This window comes from Chiloscyllium punctatum, chromosome 5, assembly GCF_047496795.1.
Source record: "Chiloscyllium punctatum isolate Juve2018m chromosome 5, sChiPun1.3, whole genome shotgun sequence".
Classification (NCBI taxonomy): Eukaryota; Metazoa; Chordata; class Chondrichthyes; order Orectolobiformes; family Hemiscylliidae; genus Chiloscyllium; species Chiloscyllium punctatum.
The window spans coordinates 95,981,684-96,003,415 of NC_092743.1; the positions used below are offsets into that span (position 1 = coordinate 95,981,684).

At 42.3% G+C, this 21,732-nt stretch overlaps 1 long non-coding RNA gene across 1 annotated transcript in view; it reads right to left on the minus strand.

Moving 5' to 3' along the window:
- Window positions 1-21,241, minus strand: part of LOC140477251 (uncharacterized) — a 45,973-nt gene extending 24,732 nt beyond the window's left edge. The window contains exons 1-2 of the long non-coding RNA XR_011960688.1: window positions 12,821-21,241; window positions 6,711-6,833 (exon numbers count right to left, since the gene is read on the minus strand). This is a non-coding gene — a long non-coding RNA (uncharacterized lncRNA). The remainder of the gene's footprint in view (window positions 1-6,710; window positions 6,834-12,820) is intronic.
- Between the last annotated feature and the right edge of the window lie 491 nt (window positions 21,242-21,732).

Consider the following 21,732-nt stretch of genomic DNA (forward strand, 5'->3'; position numbering starts at 1 on the left):
GGGAGTCCAGAACTAGAGGGCATAGGTTTAGGGTGAGAGGGGAAGGATATAAAAGAGACCTAAGGGGCAACTTTTTCATGCAGTGGGTGGTACGTGTATGGAATGAGCTGCCAGAGGATGTGGTGGAGGCTGGTACAATTGCACATTTAAGAGGCATTTGGATGGGTATATGAATAGGAAGTGTTTGGGGGGATATGGGCCGGGTGCTGGCAGGTGGAACTAGATTGGGTTGGGATATCTGGTCGGCATGGACGGGTTGGACCGAAGGGTCTGTTTCCATGCTGTACATCTCTATGACTCTAGAAGCGGCCTGTATAAGAAGGTCGGGTTGCATCTGAATTGAAAGGGGTCTAATATACTGGCAGGGAGATTTGCTAGAGTTGCTCGGGAGGATTTAAACTAGTAAGGTGGGTGTGGGGTGGAGGTTAGATTGTGAGGAAAGAGAACAAACGAAGACTGGTACAATTGGGAAAAAGAGTAAGTCAAACAAACAGAGCAGGCAGGAACAAAACAGAAAATGAGGTAGGACTGATAAATTAAACTACATTTATTTCAATGCAAGAGGCCTAACGGGTAAGGCAGATGATCTCGGGCATGGTTAGGAACATGGAACTGGGATATCACAGCAATTACGTGGCTCAGGGATGGACAGGACTGGCAGCTTAATGTTCCAGGGTATAGATGGTATATTAAGAATTGAAAGGGGGGCAAGAGAGGAGCGGGAGTGGTGTTTTTGCTTAGGGATAACATTTCCGTTGTATTGAGGGAGGATGTTCCTGACAGTGCATCCAGGGAAGTTATTTGGGTGGAACTGAGAAATAAGAAAGGGATGATCACCTTATTGGGATTGTACTATAGACCCTCCCACAATAGTCAGCGGGAAATTGAGAAACAAATTTGTAAGGAGGTCTCAGTTACCTGTAAGAATAATAGGATGATTATGGTCGGGGATTTTAACTTTCCAAACATAGACTGGGACTGCCATAGTGTTAAGGAAGGTTGGAGAGGAATTTATTATGTGTGTACAAGAAAAGTTTCCAATTCCGTATGTGGATGTCCCTACTAGAGAAGGTGCAAGACTTGCCCTACTCTTGGGAAATAAGGCAGGGCAGGTGACTGAGATGTCAGTGGGGGAGCACTTTGGGGTCATTGACCAAAATTCTATTTGTTTCAAAGTAGTGATGGAAAAGGATAGACCACATCTAAAAGTTGAAGTTCTAAATTAGAGAAAGGCCAATTTGGCACCGTTAGGCAAGAACATTTTAAGTTGATTAGGGGCAGATGTTCATAGGTAAAGGGATGACTGGAAAATCGTAAGCCTTCAAAAATGAGAATCCAGAGACAGTACCTTCCCATTAGGGTGAAGGGCAAAGCTGGTAGGTGCAGGGAATGCTGGATGACTAGAGAAATTGAGGTTTTGGTCAAGAATAGGAAGAAAGCATATATCAGGTAAATACGGCAGGAATAGTGATTTCCTAGAAGAGTATAAAAATAGTAGGAGTGTACTTAAGAGGGAAATTAGGAGGGCACAAAGGGGACATTCCTTCAGAAAATAGGGTTAAGGAGGATCCAAAGGGATACTATGAATTCATTAAGGACAAAAGAGTAACTAGGGGGGGAATAGGGTCCCTTAATGATCAGTAAGGCTGCCTATGTGTAGAACCACAGGAGGTGGGGTGATACTAAACCAATATTTTCATCAATGCTTACTGTGGTGAAGGATTTGGAAGATAAAGAACATGGAGAAATACATAGCACCACCTTGAAAAATGTCCATATAGGTGGATAAGTCCATGGGACTTGATCAGGTGTACCCTAGAACTCTGTGGGAAGCTAGGGAAGTGATTGCTAGGCCTCTTGCTGAGATATTTGTATCATCAATAGCCACAAGTGAGGTGCTGGAAGACTGGAAGTTGGCTAATGTGGTGCAGCTATATAAGAAAGTTGGTAAGGACAAGCCAGGGAACTATAGACCAGTGAGCCTGATGTCAGCGGTGGGCAAGTTGTTGGAGGGAATCCTGAAGGGCAGGATGTACATTTATTTGGAAAGGCAAGGACTAATTAGGGATAGTCAACATGGCTTTGTGCATGGAAACCCATGTCTCACGAACTTTATTGAGTTTTTTGAAGAAGTAACAAGGAGGATTGATGAGGACAGAGCAGTGGACGTGATCTATATGGACTTCAGTCAGGTGTTCCTCATGGTAGACTGGTTAGCAAGGTTAGATCTCATGGAATACAGGGAGAACTAGCCATTTGGATACAGAACTGGCTTGAAGGTAGAAGACAGAGGGTGGTGGTGGAGGGTTGCATTTCAGACTAGAGGCCTGTGACCAGTGCTGCGCCACAAGGATCGGTGCTCGCTCCATTGCTTTTCATCATTTATGTAAATGATTTGGATGTGAACATAGCAGGTCTAGTTAGATAAGTTTTCAGATGACACCAAAATTGGAAGAGTAGTGTACAGTGAAGAAGGTTGCCTCAGAGTACAACGGGATCTCGACCAGATGGGTCAGTGGGCTGAGGAGTGCCAGATGAAGTTTAATTTAGATAAATGTGAAGTGGTACATTTTGGAAAGGCAAATCAGGCCAGAACTTATACACTTAATGGGAAGTCCTGGGGAGTGTGGCTCAACAAGTGAATGTTGGAGTGCCGGCTTATAGTTCATTGAAAGTGGAGTCACAGGTAGATAGGATAGTGAAGAAGGCATTTAGTATTTAATGGAAATTAATAATAAAATCACTACAATCGCCATTTCACCTAACAAGTCTACACTGGCCCTCTGAAGAGTAACCGACTAAGACTCATTCCCCTACATTATTACTCTTATATTTCCCCTGACGAAAGCACATAGTTTACACATCTGTGAACACTATGGGCAATCTAGCGTGACTAATTCACCTAACCTGCACATCCTTTGGACTGTGGGAGGAAACTAGAGCACCCGGAGGAAACCCATGCAGGCACAGGGAGAACGTGCAAACTCCACACAGACAATTGCCCAAGGCTGGAATCAAACCCGGGTCCCTGGCGCTGAGGCAGCAGTGCTTATAGATGCCTTTATAAGTCAGTGCATTAAGTATAGGAGTTGGGAGGTCATGTTTCGGCATTGGTTAGGCCACTATTGGAAAACAGCTTGCAATTCTGGTCTTCCTGTTATAGGAAGGATGTTTTGAAAATCTGCAAGTGTACAGAAAAGATTTACAAAGGCTGGGGCTGTTTTTCCCTGGAGCGTCAGAGGCTGAGGCTTATAGAGGTTTAGAAAGTCATGAGGGGCATGGATAGGATAAGACGGCATAGATTTAAGGTTGGAGGAGAAATATTTAAAAGGGGCCTAAAGGATGGGTTGTGGAGGGTTTCCATGTGGAAGGTTGTGCATGTATGGAATGAACTGCCAGAGAAAATGGAGGTGGCTGGTACAATAGCAGTATTCAAAAGGCACCTGGATGTGTATATGAATAGGAAAGATTTAGAGGGATATCGGCCAAGTGCTGTCAAATGGGACTAGATATCTGGTCAGCATAGATGAGTTCAACCAAAGGATCCGTTTCTGTGCTATATTTTTCTATGACTCTAGCTATAAAGAAATTGATTGGAAATACTTACAGTCGTAAATTTTGAGCGTAAAATTCCCTGGTAAAAATTTGAGAATGGAATGAAATGAGTTAAGCCTTCAGGGATTGGTAAGATATTTAGAAAAACAGAGAGCAGGCTGAAGGACTTTGACACGTAGAAGAGAGTGCAGTAGTGATTTCTGGAAAGTATGAAATATAACTATACATTCCTGGACTGGGTTTGCACTTTCATCAAATACCTTGCTACTGATTATTGCAGAGAGCTTGTAGTCAACAGCTGAGGAAGAGTGGCAACAGATTTTTTTTATTAAGGCATGAGCTGCAGCAATGCTAAAGGCAAGCCCCTCTCATCTTCAGCAGCTGAGGTTGCTTGAATCTGGCAGATCAGCAGCCTGAGAAACATCAAACAAATTTCAGTTTTGGCTTGCACTTGCATTCCCTATGACTTGAACAAAGATGTACCAAAGCTGTACAGGGTTCTGGCATAAAGCAGGAAAATATAGATGCTTCGCAGGACATTGCAGAAGCATTGCAGGAAATCACAAATACATTTGAGGAAATTGCTGGTGTGTTTCAGGAAATGTTAGGTGCAATGCAGGAAAATTGCAGCCTGCAATGTTGCACATGGAAGAGGAAGGTGTGATTTTCCTCTGTGTCTGATTCTCATATCTGATCTCAGGTAGATCATCAGGAAAGAAGATTAGGCTTTTCAACCAATGGGGTTTGGAGAAAGCAGCCTCCATCTTTTTGTGGGTACTGAGTGCTCAGAGAGATTATGGGGATAGAGATCCAGCCGTTTGAGAATTACACATAGGAAAGTAGAATGTGCTGTGGAAAAGGAAGATTGAACTTGAGTGAGAGAGGTTCATTGAATACAAGGTTTTTTTTGCCATTTCTTTGAAATATATAAGATGTACAACTCAGAAACAGGTTATTCAGCCCTGCTAGACTGCCCCAATGTTTATATTCCATACAAATCTCCTCCTATTCTTCTTCATCTAGCCCTACCAGCCTACTGATCTATTCCTTTCTCCCCATGTATTTATTCAGCTTTCCTTAAGATAAATAACAGAGATGTATCTAAAGCAGTACATTTGATAACCAGATCCACATTGTCACTCCTCTTTCGCAAAAGAAGTGTTTCCTGATTTGGCCATTGGCTTCAGCAGTGGCTTTGTTATAATGTATTTATGGTTCCTACCTTTGGCATTGCCCACATGTGAAAACTAATCCAAGTCAAGTGCTCTCTTGTTTAAGGATGATCATTGCCTGGCACTTAACTGCTGCCAGTGTTACTTGCCACTTGTCAGTCCAAGTCTTGATATGTCCTGGTCTTGCTACATTTGAACATGAACTATATTAGTATTTGAGGGATCAGGAATGGTGCTGAACATTGTGCAGTCATCCCTGCTTACTTACTTAACCCTACTTATGACCTTCTGAAAGAATGAAGGTCATTTATGAAGCAACTGAAGATGGTTGTGTCTAGTACACTACTTTGAACTCTTGCAGAGATATCCTGGCGCTGAGATGACTGACTTCTTAGAACCACAACCAATAACCATTTTCTTCTGTGCTAGATATGACTATAACCAATGGAGAGATTCCCCTCCAATTACCAATGACTTAATTTTGTCAGGCTCCTCAATGCTATGCTCAGTCAAATGCAGGCTTGATGTCAAGCGCTATCACTCTCTCTTCCCCTCTGGAATTTAGCTCTTTTGTCCATGTTTGAGCCAAGCCGGTAATGAGGTTAATTGTTGAGTGACCCTGCGGAATCCAAACTGAAAATCAGTGTGAGCTTGTTGCTAAGCAAGTGCTGATTGATAGCACTTTTGATCACACCTTCTATTCAGTGAATAAAAGCAGATTGATATGCTGGTAATTGGCTAGGTTGGATTTGTTCTTTTTGTGTACAGGACAAACCTGGGACAATTTTCTACATCACCTGGTAAATCCCTGTGTTATAGCAGTGTTAGAATAGCTTGACTAAGTTCTGGAGCACAAGTCCTCAGTACTGATGACAGGACGCTGTCTTTGCAGTTTCCAGTACCTTCAACTGCTTCTTGATATGATGCTTGAGTTAATCAAATTGGCTGAAGACTGGCTGAAAACTGAGGACCCCTGAAAGAGGCATCTCTGTAGATTGTAACAAGTGCTTCAGCTTATTTTTGTGCGCTAATATGCTGGGCTCTCACACCATTGAAGATTGGGTCATTTGTGGAGCATCTTTAAGTGTGTTGCTTAATGGACTACCACTATGCTCTACTTAGATGTCACTGAACTGTAGACTCGGATCTGTTCTGTCGGTAGTGGAATCACTGAGCCCTGTCCATCATCTGCTACTTGTGCTGGCTTGCACGGACTGTTTGGGCCATTTGATCTATTTCTCTGCTGAACATCTAGTGTCATTCTATTCAACCTAGCATTTCAGGAATGTTGTCTCTCGCATTGTATTGACAATAAATGAGTAGAGTCAGACTCCAAACTGGCTGGGTGAGACCAAACGTCATAAAGATCTAAGGAAGGTTCATCACCAGGGGCCAGACCACCAAAAGAGGATCTTAGAACAGCTGCTGGGGCTGAGTCTGACATAACTGCTGGCTCCTCGAGGATCATAGCATTAAAAACGTACCGAATATTTTATATAGAAAGGAACCCCCATGTTCTCCACCCTAACCCTCACGCCAAATGGATCAAAGCATTCCCTGTGCTAATCAGGAAGCCAGATGGTTATAACTCCATCCAGAAGCAGAGCTTGATTTTTTTTTAAATGTAGAAAAAAACTTGCAGTACAGCATAGAAAGAATGACTTGCCTTTATCTAGTATTTTTCACAACTCTAGAAGGTTCCAAAGCACACTCCAGCTAACTAAGTAATTTTGAAATATTGCTCCTCTTCTAAGGTTGGAACCATGGCCACATGCAGCAAAGTTTCACACATGGCAATTAGGTGAATAGTCACATAATCTGTTTTAGTGATTTAAGGTTAAATGTTGGTTCTCACACTCCCTTGGTCTCCTTCAAAATATTACCATAGGATCCCATCCACCACCTTAAATGCTCATTCCCTCCACTTACAACATACAGTGTCAGCAGTGTGTACTACCTGTAAAATATAAAACAGCAACTCACCAAAACTCCTTTGTCAGAACCTTCACGATCCATAATGTTTATCACCCAGAAGGACAAGTGCAGTAGATGCATGGGAGCACCACTACCCTTCAAGTTCTCCTTCAAGCCAAACACCATCTTGACCTGTAATTAAATTGGTGTATCTTCACTGACACAAAATCCTGGAGCTCTCTTCTTTTTTTATAAATATATTTTTATTGGAAAAAGATTTTTAAATATTACAACAAGTACAAAACAATACAATTCATAACAATACAAAAAAGGCAACACAATAAAAAAAAACCCAACCAACCCTCATGTACAAATGTATAAACATTTATAGAAAATTATAGAATTTAAAAAAACCCAAACAGGCTATTTAACTAAATAAATAAATAATAAGCAACAACAAACTAATACATAGCAATAACTCAACCCAGCCAAACAAAACACTCACACATTCACAGTTTATCCTCCTTGGATATTGGACTCATCAAACACAATCGTTATGGCTATAAAAAAGCCCTTGTTAGTGTGGCAGATAAATCTGTATCAAGGTATTCCAAAAAAGGGCTGCTATGTCTTATAAAAGCTCTTAGTTTTGTGGTGTACCACATTTATGAGGAAATCCAAGGAAATATGCTCCATAATAATCTTCCGCCAATCCGACAGGGGGTTTTCGGATATCCAACCTAGCAAGGGATTGTTTCTTGCACAGAATGTGAGAATATTGAAAAGATTTTTCTTATGCTCGTCTGCAGGGAATACAGTGGGCAGGCCCAGAAGGAGAGATATAGGGTCCTTCTCGACTCTTATACCCAAAATGCTCTCCATTGCACCCGCCACAGCACTCCAATATGTTTTGAAGCCTATCACAAGACCAGAGACAATGGGTAAGAGTGCCCATGCAGATCTTGCACATGGAAATGCTGAAGATACCCCTGGTTTAAATTTTGACAAACAGTCCGGAACCAGGTGGACCCTGTGGAGAATCTTCAACTGTAAAGCATGGGACCTATTGCAAATTGATATCTTCCTTGCATTCTCCCAAATATCCTCCCATGCCTCTAAGGAAACTTCAACACCCAGCTCTCTCTCCCACACCTTGCAGAGTCGATCAAACTCATCTGAGGGGGCACCCCCAAATGATGATATAAAGTACTGACGCAGAGTGTACTCTTAACCTTTAGCACCCCCCTCTCTATGTCGGATTTGTAGGGATCAGTCAAAAGTGTAGTTTTTTAAAAATAAAATCTCTAACTTGAAAAAAATGAAAGCGGTCTCTATTAGATAATTCGTACTTCTGTACTAACTGATCGAAGGACATCATTACATATCCCTCAAATAAATCGCCCATGGAAGACATACTCCTAACTGCCCAACATTTAAATCTTGAATCTATCATCCTCGGTTGAAAACCTGGCATATCCACTAAAGGTGTAAACAAAGATGTTTTGCCAATTATTGCCTTCCCTCTGCCAAATTGCCCTCCATACTTTGGGTTGTGGCAATATTCCCTAACTGTCCTCATTTTGTCCAAAAACAACAAGCTAGTAAGGGGGCATCTTGTCTGGGAGGCTTCGATATCTAGCCATATTGAAAGAGGATCCCCACAAGCCCAATCACACATGAAGGATAAAAGCGAGCTTTGTTGGTAATTTTTAATGTCCAGAAGGTCCACTCAATCCAATCTGTGAGGCAGTTGCAGTTTAACTAATTTAAAGAGGGGCTGCTTACAATGCCAAATAAAGGAGCAGAACTAGCCGTTCAGCCTCCTGAATGTTTGCTCAATGAAAATCAGGGAGAGCATCTGTGTAGGGTATAGCAAACGGAGGAAAACATTCATATTAATAAGCACTATCCAACCTAATCAACAAGACCAGATGCACCTCCCATTTTTGAAGATCTTATTTAATTTGATCAAATAATTGAACAAAACTGGCTTTGTACAGCTGATCCAGAACTGGAGTAATGAATATGCCCAAATACACAAGACCCCGTTGTGACCAATTAAATAGGACTCAATATTCGCCTTCAAGACCTAACACTGTTGTATGATCACTCGTAGGCATAACCTCTGATTTCGCAAAATTAATCTTCTACCACAAGAAAGCCTCAAACGCACGAATGCATTGTATCGGCAAGGCACTGAAACTGCTGGATTTGTCAAAAAAAGTAGGACAACATCCACGTACAATGAAATCTTATGTAAGTTTGATCCCACTTCTGGTACATTAGGATCCCCACGAATGGCCTCCACCAATGGTTCAATCACCAACATGAAAAACAGTGGTGAAAGGCGACAGCCCTGCCGGCTGTCCCTAAAAATATTAAAATTGCTTGATTGTACCCATTTGGTAATGACCGCCATGAGAGGTACACTGTAGAGAACTTTTACCCCTCTCATGAAGACTTCGCCCAGACCAAACCGATCTAGAGTATAGAAAAGGTATGGCCGTTCAAGTCAGTCAAAAGCCTTCTCTGCATGTAGAGAAAACACCAATCCCTGTATTGACTGTTGTTGACACACTTGAATTACATTAAGCAGCCTTCTAACATTATTGGAGGATCTGTCGCCCTTTATGAAGCCCATATGGTCCTCTTTAACAATAGAAGGTAACACAGTCTCCAGCCTTAATGCGAGAGTCTTAGAGAAGATTTTAATGTCCACGTTTAAGAGTGACATTGGCCTGTATGAACCACAGACTTCCAGGTCCTTGCCTTTTTAAAGAATAAGTCAAATATTGGCCTCTCTCAGAGATGGTGGGAGACAACATGACTGTATGAATCATTAAACTTATTGAGCATCGAACCTGACAGTATACTTATAAATTCCTTCTAGAATTCACTGGGATGTCAGTCAGGACCGGGCATCTTTCCACTCTGAAGCTGCCTCACAGCTTACTGTACTTCTTGCTCTGATAATTGGGCATTGAGAAAGGACTCTTGTTCAGGAGTCACACCCGGGAGCTTCCGACCCTTAAAAAAGATTCCATTTTGGCCTGCCCCTCCTCACAATCCTCAGATTGGTATAAACTCAAGTAAAATCTCTGGAACGCCACATTAATCTTTTTGGAGTCACATGTTAGGTTCCCAGACCCTCCCCTAATCACCGTAATGGCTTGTGGGGCACTCCTTTTCCTGGCAAGGTATGCTAACTATTTGCCTGGCCTGTCACCATGCACATATAACCTTAGCTTTGCAAAAACCACCTCCTTCTTTGCTGTTTATGTGAGCACGGAGTTTAATGCAGACCGCAGAACTGTAATCCTCTGTAGTTTGACTAATGAGGGTCTGTCAAAGAAAGCCTTCTCAGCTGCCTTCAACTGTGCTTCAAGAAGATGTTGCTGCTCACCCTTCTACCCCTTCCTACTGGCGGAATAGGAAATAACTAACCCCCTAGCATAGGCTTTGGCAGTTTCCGAAAGGATGGATGGACTACCAACTGAGCCTGAGTTAATGTCTAGGAATGCCCGAAATTCCCTTGAGGAATATTCCACAAACTTATTATCCTTGAGGGTAGAGGGATCCATGCGTCAGTGCCTCGAACCCACTATAACACCCTTCATCTTAACCATAAGGTACACTGGAGCATGATCAAAGAGGTAATATTACCAATCGCACAAGGTGCCACCAAATCCAGGGTTGCCATGGGGCCTCAGGAAAAAAATCAATCCTGATGTGACATATGTGCGAATTGGAGAAAAATGTAAAATCCGTGCCTGTCGGGTGAAGACGCCTCCAGAAGTCCACCAACCCTAACTCCCCACACAGATCCACTAATTGTTTAGTTTGTACAGAGGGTATCGAGGGACCTTTGGGCAACCTGTCTACTGTGGGATTCATGAGACAGTTAAAATCTCCCCTATAATGATATGCCAGGACTCAAGACTGATCAGTTGAGAAAAAGCATCTACCAAAAATTTAAGGGGATGAGCTAGAGGGCAATAAACATTTAAAATACCATATTCTTCCCCATTTATCAAGGCTTTAAGAATTACAAACCTTCCATGTATGTCTTTAACACATTCCAGAAATTTAAATGGGAGATACTTCCTAACCAATATAGCCACTCCCCTACTTCTGGTATTAAATGCTGAAAAATAAACTCAGTCAAAGCCATTCTGCTGTAATTTCAGATGCTCCTTGTCATCCAAGTGTGTCTCCTGTAACAAAGCAATATCCACCTTCTCTTTTCTAAGACCTCAAGAGTACTTTCTTCCTCTTAATTGGTGAGTGACTTCACTTGATATTCCAGGTACACCATTTAATCAAGTCATCAGCCATAACCTTCTGCAATAACATTTAAATTCCAGAGAGGAGGAACCCGAACCACAAATCGCTGAGCCTTAGTGTCACATGATCCACCAAGTATAAAAACTACATAAACTAAAACCATTACATTTAACAAACCTACAAAACTGTTAAAAATTAAAACAACGAAAACCAAAAAATAATCCAACATATAAAGCGCCAATAGCACTGAGTAGGGGAACTCACCCCCTGTCCAGAGGGGGCAACTGCCCAACCCAAACTGCCCATAAGTAGGCATCTAACCATCCTAGCCTCCTTCACTTCTCCCAGCTAGAGCCGCACCACAAATGCAAGCAGAAAAGTGTAAATGCACTATAGAATACCAATACGAATAAAAAGAAATTTAAAAACAAGGAATAAATACCCCACCAATCCTTTGGTATATCCTAATTTAGAAATTGAAAATGTACATCTCAACCACCGCCAGACATAGTTTAACTCAAATTATTATCAATAGAGGAGAAAAAAAAGATAAAACTCCAACCGGACGTCCTCTGTTTCTTTTACAAAATGATAAAGATATACCCAAACAACACTATTTATATATACTAAAATTGTTCAAATTAGGTTAGTTTGTCCACAAAGTTTCTTGCCTTCTCCAACATGTCAAAGAGATATATGGATCCATCTAAGGTGAATCGAAGCACCGCCGAATATCTCAGAGAGTACTGAATCCCAAGCTCCCTCAGGCTTCTCTTGACACTGTAGTAAGATTTTCATTCCTGGATCACCGCCCCTGAGAAATCCTGAAAGAACATGATCTTAGAGCCCTCGTAAAATAGGGCCTTCGGATCCTTCCCCAGACTCTGGATGCCTCCATGACTTTCTCCTTATCCCGGTAATCATGGAATCTCACCAGGACGCAGACCTGATCTCCGCGGTGCGAGCCAGTGAGCCCTTTCTATCTTTAATCCTCTCATGCCAGCCTCCAAGTCAAGGAATTTCAGCATCTAGTCCTCAACAAATTCCGCAGGCAGGTCACCTTCCTTACCCTCCAGCAGACCAATGATCCAAATGTTTTTTCTCCTGTCCCTGTTCTCAAGATCATCCACTTGGTCGCACAAATTACGGACCTGCATCTTCAGGGCTTGGATCCTATCCTTGGATGTACAGGCATTACCTTCCACCACTGTGACCCTGTGCTCCACCTCATCCGTCCTCTTCTCCAGGTCTCCCAGCTGCTGCTCATGCTTCTACAGCATGAGAGAGATTGCAGCCAGCTTCTCTTCAATCTGTTTCCCAGCTCATTCACCAGGTCCTGGAAAGTAATCGACTCCAAGGATCCTGCAGACCCGTCCTCAGATGCTCCTCCTCCCTTCTTTGGCTTTTCTGGATGGCAGGAACCCCAGGTAAGTTAACTTTTAGAAGTTTCTTGGGACTTCACGATCTTTCCGGAATCCCAAGATATCACGATGTCTGGGTTGGGCGAGTTGAAGGTTTATCCTGCTTGTGCTGCAATGTGGAGCTCTACACTGCGATCTTCTTAGATCGCCGCCATCTTAGATCCCCCCAGGGGCTCTCTTCTTAACAGCACTGTGCCTGTACCCACATGGACTGCAGGATTTCAAGAAGGCAGCCTACCACCACCTAGAGGGCAATTAGGGATGGACAATAAATGCTGGCTTAACCAGCATTGTCTACGTACCATGAAACTATCAAATAAAAGTTTTCAAATTAATTAATAGTACTTGCTAACCGAACTGATCTTGCAATATCAGTCACATGGCAACTAGACACAATAAGGGATCATTAAATGTTGTGGCAACACTATAGAGCAGCGTATACTGATTCAATTGTTTTATATATATATCACTCACTGTTTCATTTGGAAATCCCCAGATGCTCGGAGATGCTGAAGCTCCTTTCTATTCAGTATTTCCTAAGAATATTTGAATGTTGGCCTGTTAGGTATTAATCGGGTAAAACGCAGCTGTGATTCCTCCACGTCTGAAATTTCTCCTACATCGGGACAACCAGTCAGTTCTCCCACTTAGGCTTACAGATTAAGAGTGTTCAGTTAGGCATGGTAAGGAGAGCAGTCCCATATTGTGTAAAGGTCCTCTACAGAAGAAGAGAAAGATTGTTGAACATAACAACACAAATTAAGTTAGTCCCTATTCCTAGGCACCTTCTAGGTTAAAAACCAGGTCTAAAGACTGACTGAAGGCAAGTCCTCATAAGGTTTATTATACATTGGCTTGTAATAAGTCAAGGAGACCATAGTGTCATAAGTTCATTCATACTGTAGCCATTTTATCTGGACTGGTTAGGAAGTTGACAAATTTCCAAAGAATTTGAGGAACTAACATTTCAGTTAGTTTCTTGGCTTCAATCCACCTTGCATGTTTGTGGAAAAAAATGATTAATACTGCATTGTTTGCAAACTGGCGTCTGAAAAAATTGGCGTTATTCTTTCACACCAGACATTGAGAGCGAGGGAGTGTTTCGCTATCGAGACATAGAGGCCTTTTTTGGTGGCAGGGTGTAATTGTTATATTTATTTCCAAGAGACCCACTTCCTCAGTAACTGGGAATTTACTGTTGAAAATATGTTGGACTGTCATGTTCAAGATGTCAAAGGATCTCCATCTGTGCCACATTAATAAGCTTAGAATAAAGGCCCATTTGACCCCTGTACATCAATGTGAGGAAATGCCAACTGGATGGACCATGCGCTATAATCTGGGTAAAGATTGAGAAGACAATAAGCCAGACAGTAAGAAAAGAGGAGAGAGGCTGCTTGAGACAGCAACTGAAGTGTGTAATACAAAATCAAGGAAGAGGCAATAAATGGAAGAAAGGGAATTGTAATGCTTTTCTATGGAAATCAAAATTGACTCTTTAAGGACAACATAATATATTTAACAAATTGCAAAAGCAATTTATTTACTGTAGTCATTCCATTATGTTGTTTGTTTTTTAGCCCTTGATGTTAATATTTTCCAGTTTTATTTAGATACTTTGCCAGTCAAAATGGTCAGTTGACCAAAATTCCTTCCATCAGACCTGTGGTCTCTCATTTGTTTATTGTACCTATCACAAAATTGAGTTATTAACACACATTTTCAACATTAAGTAGCTTGTGAACTGGTAAAGTGAAGAAATGTGTACATCCAGCAGTTCAGTTCACATCAATTTACTGAAAGCATGGTTTTAGAAAGCTTTCCTGTGCTCACGTTAACAAGCTTGGATATGTGTTCCACTCACTCGAACCTCGCCAGCAATGTCCCGGTCACTTCATTACAAACATTCATTCCTGTCCAGTTCAACCTACTGTGTCAGGTCTCAGCAGAATCTCGACACTCACAGAAAACGCCTACTGTCAGCCAAACCGTCTCAGAATTTCCCAGGGAAGCTCTGTGATGAATAGCTAATAAGTCCTGTTAACTCACATAGTTTGGCATCTTTCTTGACTAGAGTCTCTTGAGGCAGGAGTGCCAACTGAATTATAGCTCACGGGATGTGAAAACGTCGCCTTAGCAGTAGTGCAGTTCTAAAAGATATAGAAATCCTGTATATTTGAGAAAATTGGCCATAGAGCCCCACTTCTCGCAGGTATATGTCCAAACAATGCAAACACATTCATGTTGTGTAATTGAGATGGGATTGGTTGCATGCCTAATGTCATACTGATAGTTCTATCTCTTTCAGTTGGAAAATGGTCCTCAGAAAGTGTATGCTACCCTTCACTGCAAAACTCCCCCCTTCAAGGTCTCTGAGATCCCCCAATCTACCCAACACTTCCCTGACTGGCATTTGAAATCAGGTCCTAAGTGTGTGTGTGAGAGACACAACAGCAACAGGCTCTCAATGACAATCCTCTCTCTTGCACAGAACATTCATACCAGCAACGCTGAGGAATCTAGGGGTTTGTGGGAAGCTCAGTCATTGAATGTATTCATGACAGAGATCAATGAGTTTCTAGACATGACTGACATTGTGGAAACATGGAGACTGCCGAAAAATGGCATTGAGGTAGATACTCAGCCCTGAGCTAGTATAGAGAAGTGGGTTGGAGGTTATGATTTGATTTATTATTGTCACATGCACCTAAGAACAGTGAAAGGTTTTGTTTTGCATGTAGTACAAGTAGATCATAAAATACAAAGATCATAGTGTGATTGAACAGAGTGAGGAATACAAGTTGTGGTTGCAAAGAAGGTGCACAAAAAGCAAGACCAACATTAGATTTGAAATTTGAGAGGTCCATTCAAAAGTTTAATAACAGCAAGGAAGAAACTGTTCTTGAACCTGTTGGTGTGTGTGTTTAACTTTTGTATCTTCTGCTTGATGGAAGAAGTTTCAAGAGATTATAACCAGGGTGAGGGGTCTTTGATTAGGTTGGCTGCCTTTCTGAGGAATTGAGAAGTCTGGATGGAGCCAATAGATGGAAAGTTGACTTGCATGATGGTCTGGGCTGCCTGCCTTTCTGAGGAATTGAGAAGTCTGGATGGAGCCAATAGATGGAAAGTTGACTTGCATGATGGTCTGGGCTGCATTCACAACCTTCTGTGGTTTGTTACAGTCCTGGGCAGAGCAGTTGCTGTAGTAGGCTGTGATGCATCCAGACAGAATGCTTCCTTTGGTCCATCTACAAGATTTGGTGAGAGTCCTTGTGGACATGCCAAAACCTGGAGCAGGAATAGCTATTAGGCCAAGCTCAGAGAAAGCACTCATTCAGAATATTTCCTATTATCACCTGCCTACATCTATTAATGTTCCTGCCTCTCCTCTGTCTGCTCTCTTCCTTTTGTCATGCTGAAAGAATTCTTCATTGATCTACTTTTTCTCTGCGGCTGTGCTTTTCTTTTGAATATCTCTTTTAGCCCTGATGACTCTTTTAACATGTTTCTACATGAAATAGTATTTGTAGGCATCATTTGTCTCTTCATTTCACTTTCAAATCATCAATCTATTTCTGGTTAGCCTTATTTATACTGCGGCTGACTGACTAAATGTTTGTCCTTGCTATACATGTTATTTTAAAAGTAGTACCAATCCTTTGAAAATTACAGCAGAGCCAGGTTAAATTCCAATCATGCCTTTCTGACACCCTGGCTGAGAGCTAATAGCTTCCTCATGATGTAACCCTGCACAGAAAATAAATGTTCTCACAATAAAGGCCAACATTCCATTATCCTTCCCAATTGCTTTCTGCAAATGTGTCTTAGTATTTTGTGACTTATGAACATGAACACCCAAGTTCTTTTGATCATAAAGAAATATGCATTACCATCTTTCCTGCTTCCAAAATAGCTAACCTTACACTTATCTATGTTTTATTCCATTTCTTCATTTTCTTGACCACTTACCCAACTTGGCCAAATCTCTTTGAGGCCACTTTGCATCATCCTCACAACACACCTTCCCACTCAGTTTTCTGTCATCTGCAAATTTGGAAATTTTACATTTGGCCTCCAAATCATCGAAGGACTGTCAATATCTGGAGCCTGCGAACTGATCTTTCCCATATGCCACTGGTCACAAACTACCAATCCGAGAGTGACCTGTTTATTCTTAGTCTGTCTTCTTTCCGTTCACCAATGCTCAATCCATGCCAGTATATTAACACTCATCCCAATTGCTCTACTTTTTTTCACTTACCACCTGTGTGCACTTTTAGGGAAGGCCTTCTGGAAATCCAAATACACCACAACCACTGGCTCCACCTTATAACACTCATTAAAAAAAACTCAAATAGGTGTGCCAAATAGAATTTATCTTTGATAAGTCCAGGCTGACAATGCCCAATCAGATAATTACTTTTTAAACACCAGTTGCCATATCATTTATTATGGAGTCAAGAACCTTCCCTGCCTCACTTCCTCTCTCACTCTTTTCTTAAATAACGGCACCATTCAACCAGCAGGCACTGTTGCCGTATCTGTAGAATTGTGAAAGACCTTGAATGTTTCTTCCTCCGCCTCCGGGCCCACTTTTTTCAACCAGGACACTTGCCCACCCACTGAGCACCCCTTATCCCACCTCCAACACATCCTATCCACCTGGACACCAGTGCCGGCATGTTATCCACCCTTGAACTCTTTGTTTCAAACTGTCACTATGACATTGACTGCCTCAGCCTGTCCAGCCCCCTCACCCACTCCAACCTCCCGCCCTCACAATGCATAGCCCTCCACACTCTCTGTTCCAACCCGAACCTCACCATTAAACCCACAGACAAGGGGAGGGGGTGTGCAGTAGTAGTCTGGCGCACCAACATCTACACCATTGAAGCCAGGCGCCAACTCGCAGATACCTCTTCCTACTGCCCCTTGATCGCGTCCCCCACCTCCCATCACCAAACAGATCCCACCACCAAAGATGTATTTCCCTCCCTGCCCCTATCAGCGTTCCAGAGAGACCTTTGTCTCCGCGACTCCCTCATCAGGTCCATGCCCCCCACCAGCCCACACCCACTCCAGGCACCTTTCCCTGCCACTGCAGGAAGTGCAAAACCTGCGCCCATACCACTCCCTCACCTCCGTCCAAGGCCCCAAGGGATCCTTCCACATCTGTCAGAAATTCAACTGCCCCTCTCCCAATGTCATCTACTGTATCTGTTGCATCCAGTGTGGTCTCCTCTATATCAGGGAGACAGGACACCTTCTTGCAGATCGTTTCAGAGAACATCTCTGGGACACCTGCACCCACCAACTCCACTGCCCCATGGCTGAACACTTCAACTCCCCCTCCCACTCCATCAAGGACATACAGGTCCTGGGCCTCCTCCACCGCCAAACCATTACCACCCGACGCCTGGAGGAGGAATGCCTCATATTCCGCCTTAGGACCTTGCAACCACACGAGATAAATTATGGATTTCAACAGCTTCCTCATTTCCCCTCCTCCCACAATACCCCAGTCTGAAGCCTCCAAATTGGCTCTGCCCTCTGGACCTGTCCATCACTCCCTGCTCTGACCTATCACCTTATTCCTCACCTCCATCCACCTATCACTTTCTCAGCTACCCACCCTACCACCCTCCCATTTATCTCTCAGCCCCGGCCCACTAGCCTCATTCCTGATGAAGGGCTTATGTCTGAAACATCGATTCTCCTGCTCCTCGGATGCTGCCTGACCTGTTGTGCTTTCCCCAGCAACACACTTGACTCTGAATTGTGAAAAATGACCGCTAATGCATCTACTATCTCTGTGGACACCACTTCCAACACTCTGGGATGTAGAACATTGGGTCTTGAGGCTTTGTTAATTTATCAGTCCCATTACTAATATTAACTTCCTTTGGTACCTCATTCCCACCAGACCCTTGAATACCTGTTATTTCTGGGTGATTTCTTGAACATTCCCCTGCAAGACAGAGTCAAAGCCATTATTTAGCCATTTCCTACCATTTCCCTATATCATATTCTAAATTACCTGATCTCTGCCTATGATGGACTGATGCATATTTTAGCTAATCATTTCCTTTGAATATACTTATAGAAACTGTGAGAATTTGTTTCTATGTTTATCGCCAATTTAAAATCATCTTCCTTGTTTGTTGGTCTGCCTTTGCTGAATTCTAAAATGCTGTCAACTCACTGACATTCTGCTTTTGTTTTGGCAAATATACAAACTTCCTCCATTTAGAGTCATAGAGATGTACAGCATGAAACAGACCCTTCAGTCCAACCTGTCCATGCTGATCAGATATCCCAAACCAATCCAGTCCCACCTGCCAGCACCCAGCACATATCCCTCCAAACCCTTCTTATTCATAAACCCATCCAAATGCCTCTTAAATGTTGCAATTGTACCAGTCTCCACCACTTACTCTGGCAGCTCATTCTATTTACATACCACCCTCTGAGTGAAAAAGTTGCCCCTTAGATCTCTTTTATATCTTTCCCCTCTCAACCTAAACCTATGCCCTCGAGTTCTGGACTCCCCGACCCCAGGGAAAAGACTTTGCCTATTTATCCTATCCATGCCCCTCATGACTTTATTAACCTCTATAAGGTCACCCCTCAGCCTCCGATGCTCCAGGGAAAACAGCCCCAGCCTATTCAACCTCTCCTGTAGCTCAACTCCTCCTACCCTGGCAACATCCTTGTAAATCTTTTCTGAACCCTTTCAAGTTTCACAACATCTTTCCAATAGGAAGGAGACCAGAACTGCACCTAATACAGCCGCAACATGACCTCCCAACTCTTGTACTCAATACTCTGACCAATAAAGGAAAGTATACCAAATGCCACCTTCACTATCCTATCCATCTGTGACTCTACTTTCAAGGAGCTATGAACCTGCACTCCAAGGTCTCTTGATTCAGCAATACTCCCCAGGACCTTACCATTAAGTGTATAAGTCCTGCTAAGATTTGTTTTCCCAAAATGCAGCACCTCATATTTATCTAAATTAAACTCCATCTGCCACTTCTCAGCCCATTGGCCCGTGTGATCTTCAGGAAGCATCTGAGATTTCTTGGTTATCTAAATCAATCTTTTTAATTCCACTAGCTTTAGCATCTCTTCTGTTAAATGGCAGAAAAACACAATTTTCCAGTTCCTTTCAGTTCTGAAGAAGAGTAATACTGGACTTGAAACATTAACTCTGTTTCTCTCTTCACAAGTGTTGCCAGTTGTCTTGGGCTTCTCCAGCACTTTTTGCTTTTATGTCTAATTGATGTTAGTCAACATTGCTGATGCCAAGTGGAAAAGGATACCCACACAAGGTCATAGGCCACAGAAAGGCTCAGACATGATAAACAGAATATGCTTATTACCTATTACTTAATAGTTATGTACAAATGAGATACATGACTGCCTCTCGTTAGATGTCAGATTCATTTAATGATTTGATGCACTTTACTGCTAATGAAACTTTCAAGGGACAACTAGCAGTGCATTCACAGAACACCAACAGCTCAAAAACTGGTTAGATCCTCGCAGATGCAGCTTATTATATCTTGTTACGGGAACTTGTCACATGATGTCAGTTAACCCTTTCTTGAATACAACCTTTTAACTTTTTTTTGCCAGGCTTGATTCACTTTTCCTGTTGGGTTTTTATGTTTTAGAAGGCCCACAAGTATTATTTTCACTGTAACATAACAGAATCAATTGTCTTGACATCTTACCTGGTGTTATCTTGATAATAACTTATAGGCAGCAGTCAACTAGCTTAGGAAGGGAAAGATCTCACTTGAACAACCACCTTGCTTTCTTTGAAGTCACGGTAAACCCTACAATAATTTGCATCTCACCTTTTAATAGGCTTTTCCTAAAGTTCAAAGCAGAAGGCTACAACTTAAGTTCAAATGTGTGGGGATCTAGGGTAAAATGTGGGTGTCAATGTAAAATTAGCTGCAAGGTATGAAACAATAAGTGACAAGTTCTAATAATTGGTTCAAAGAATTATATTGGGATGAGGTGAGGGTTTACTGGCTGGGTACCTGATGGGTCACTGCTGTTTCTAATAAATTGTTGGGGTTGAGAAATCCAATGCAAATAGATCAAATTTTCAGTTGTTACCAACATTGGTGGGACAATAGAATTAAAGACAGCAGTCCAGAGATTACAGTGTGAACCAAACAAAATCCATCAATGGAGCAAACCTAGACTGACAAAATTAATAGACAAGTATAAAGATATTTGCAAATGTTACAGTTTGTGGTACACTATTGGAGAAGAAAAGTTATTGAGGTTCTCCACTTAAAGAGAGAGAGGCGAGGGAGAGAGAGTGCGTCCCCATAGTGCAGGAAGACATTGACTGGACAATGAGTGCTTCATGGGATTCATAATGTCACCTCTGCCACGTCCTGAATGCCACCATATTGATATCCAGCTGGAAGAGGCCAATGTACCATACAGGATTACACCCAGCGGCATGCTTCATGACTAGGACTGCAATAGAGGAGCTGTGCCATATTCTGTAAACCAACCTTTCAATTTCAGTAGTTGTCTGTTGCATCCTGTACATCCTCGCTGTTGGCTACATGTTGAGCAACTGAAGAGCTGGAGAAAGAGGAGGAGATGCAGCAGTCTAAACTGCCCTCTCCTGGCTGGCCTGTCCATTATCAACTCATTGTAACAATACCAAAAGCAACCCAATTTCCCCATTCACTAACCAGTATTGGCCTCTGTAGCCAGCTGTTCCCATTACTTTGTGAGCATTTGCCTGGGAGTACTTCTGTCCTTCTACAAATGCAGAATATCCCTCCTTTTCATGATTTGGAGATGCCGGTGTTGGACTGGGGTGTACAAAGTTAAATATCACGCAACACCAGGTTATAGTCCAACAGGTTTAATTGGAAGCACACTAGCTTTCGGAGCATCGCTCCTTCATCAGGTGATAGTGGAGGACTCAAACCTAAGACACAAAATTTATAGCAAAAATTTACAGTGTGATGTAACTGAAATTATACATTGAAAAATACTTTGTCTGTTGATCCTTTCATCTGTTTGAATACCATGATAGAGTTATAGAGTCATAGAGATGTACAGTATGGAAACAGACCTTTGGCCCAACCATGCCAACCAGATATCGCAACCTAATCTAGTCCCACCTGACAGCACCCTGTCCATATCCCTCCAAACCCTTCCTATTTATATACCAATCCAATTGCCTTTTAAATGTTGCAATTGTACCAGCCTCCACCACTTCCTCTGGCAGCTCATTCCATACACGTACCACCCTCTGGGTGAAAAAGTTAATGGAAATGAGATGCTTTGGTGAGAGAGAAAGAGTGAGAACACGGACCACAGTGAAGAAGTGAGCTGCAGAA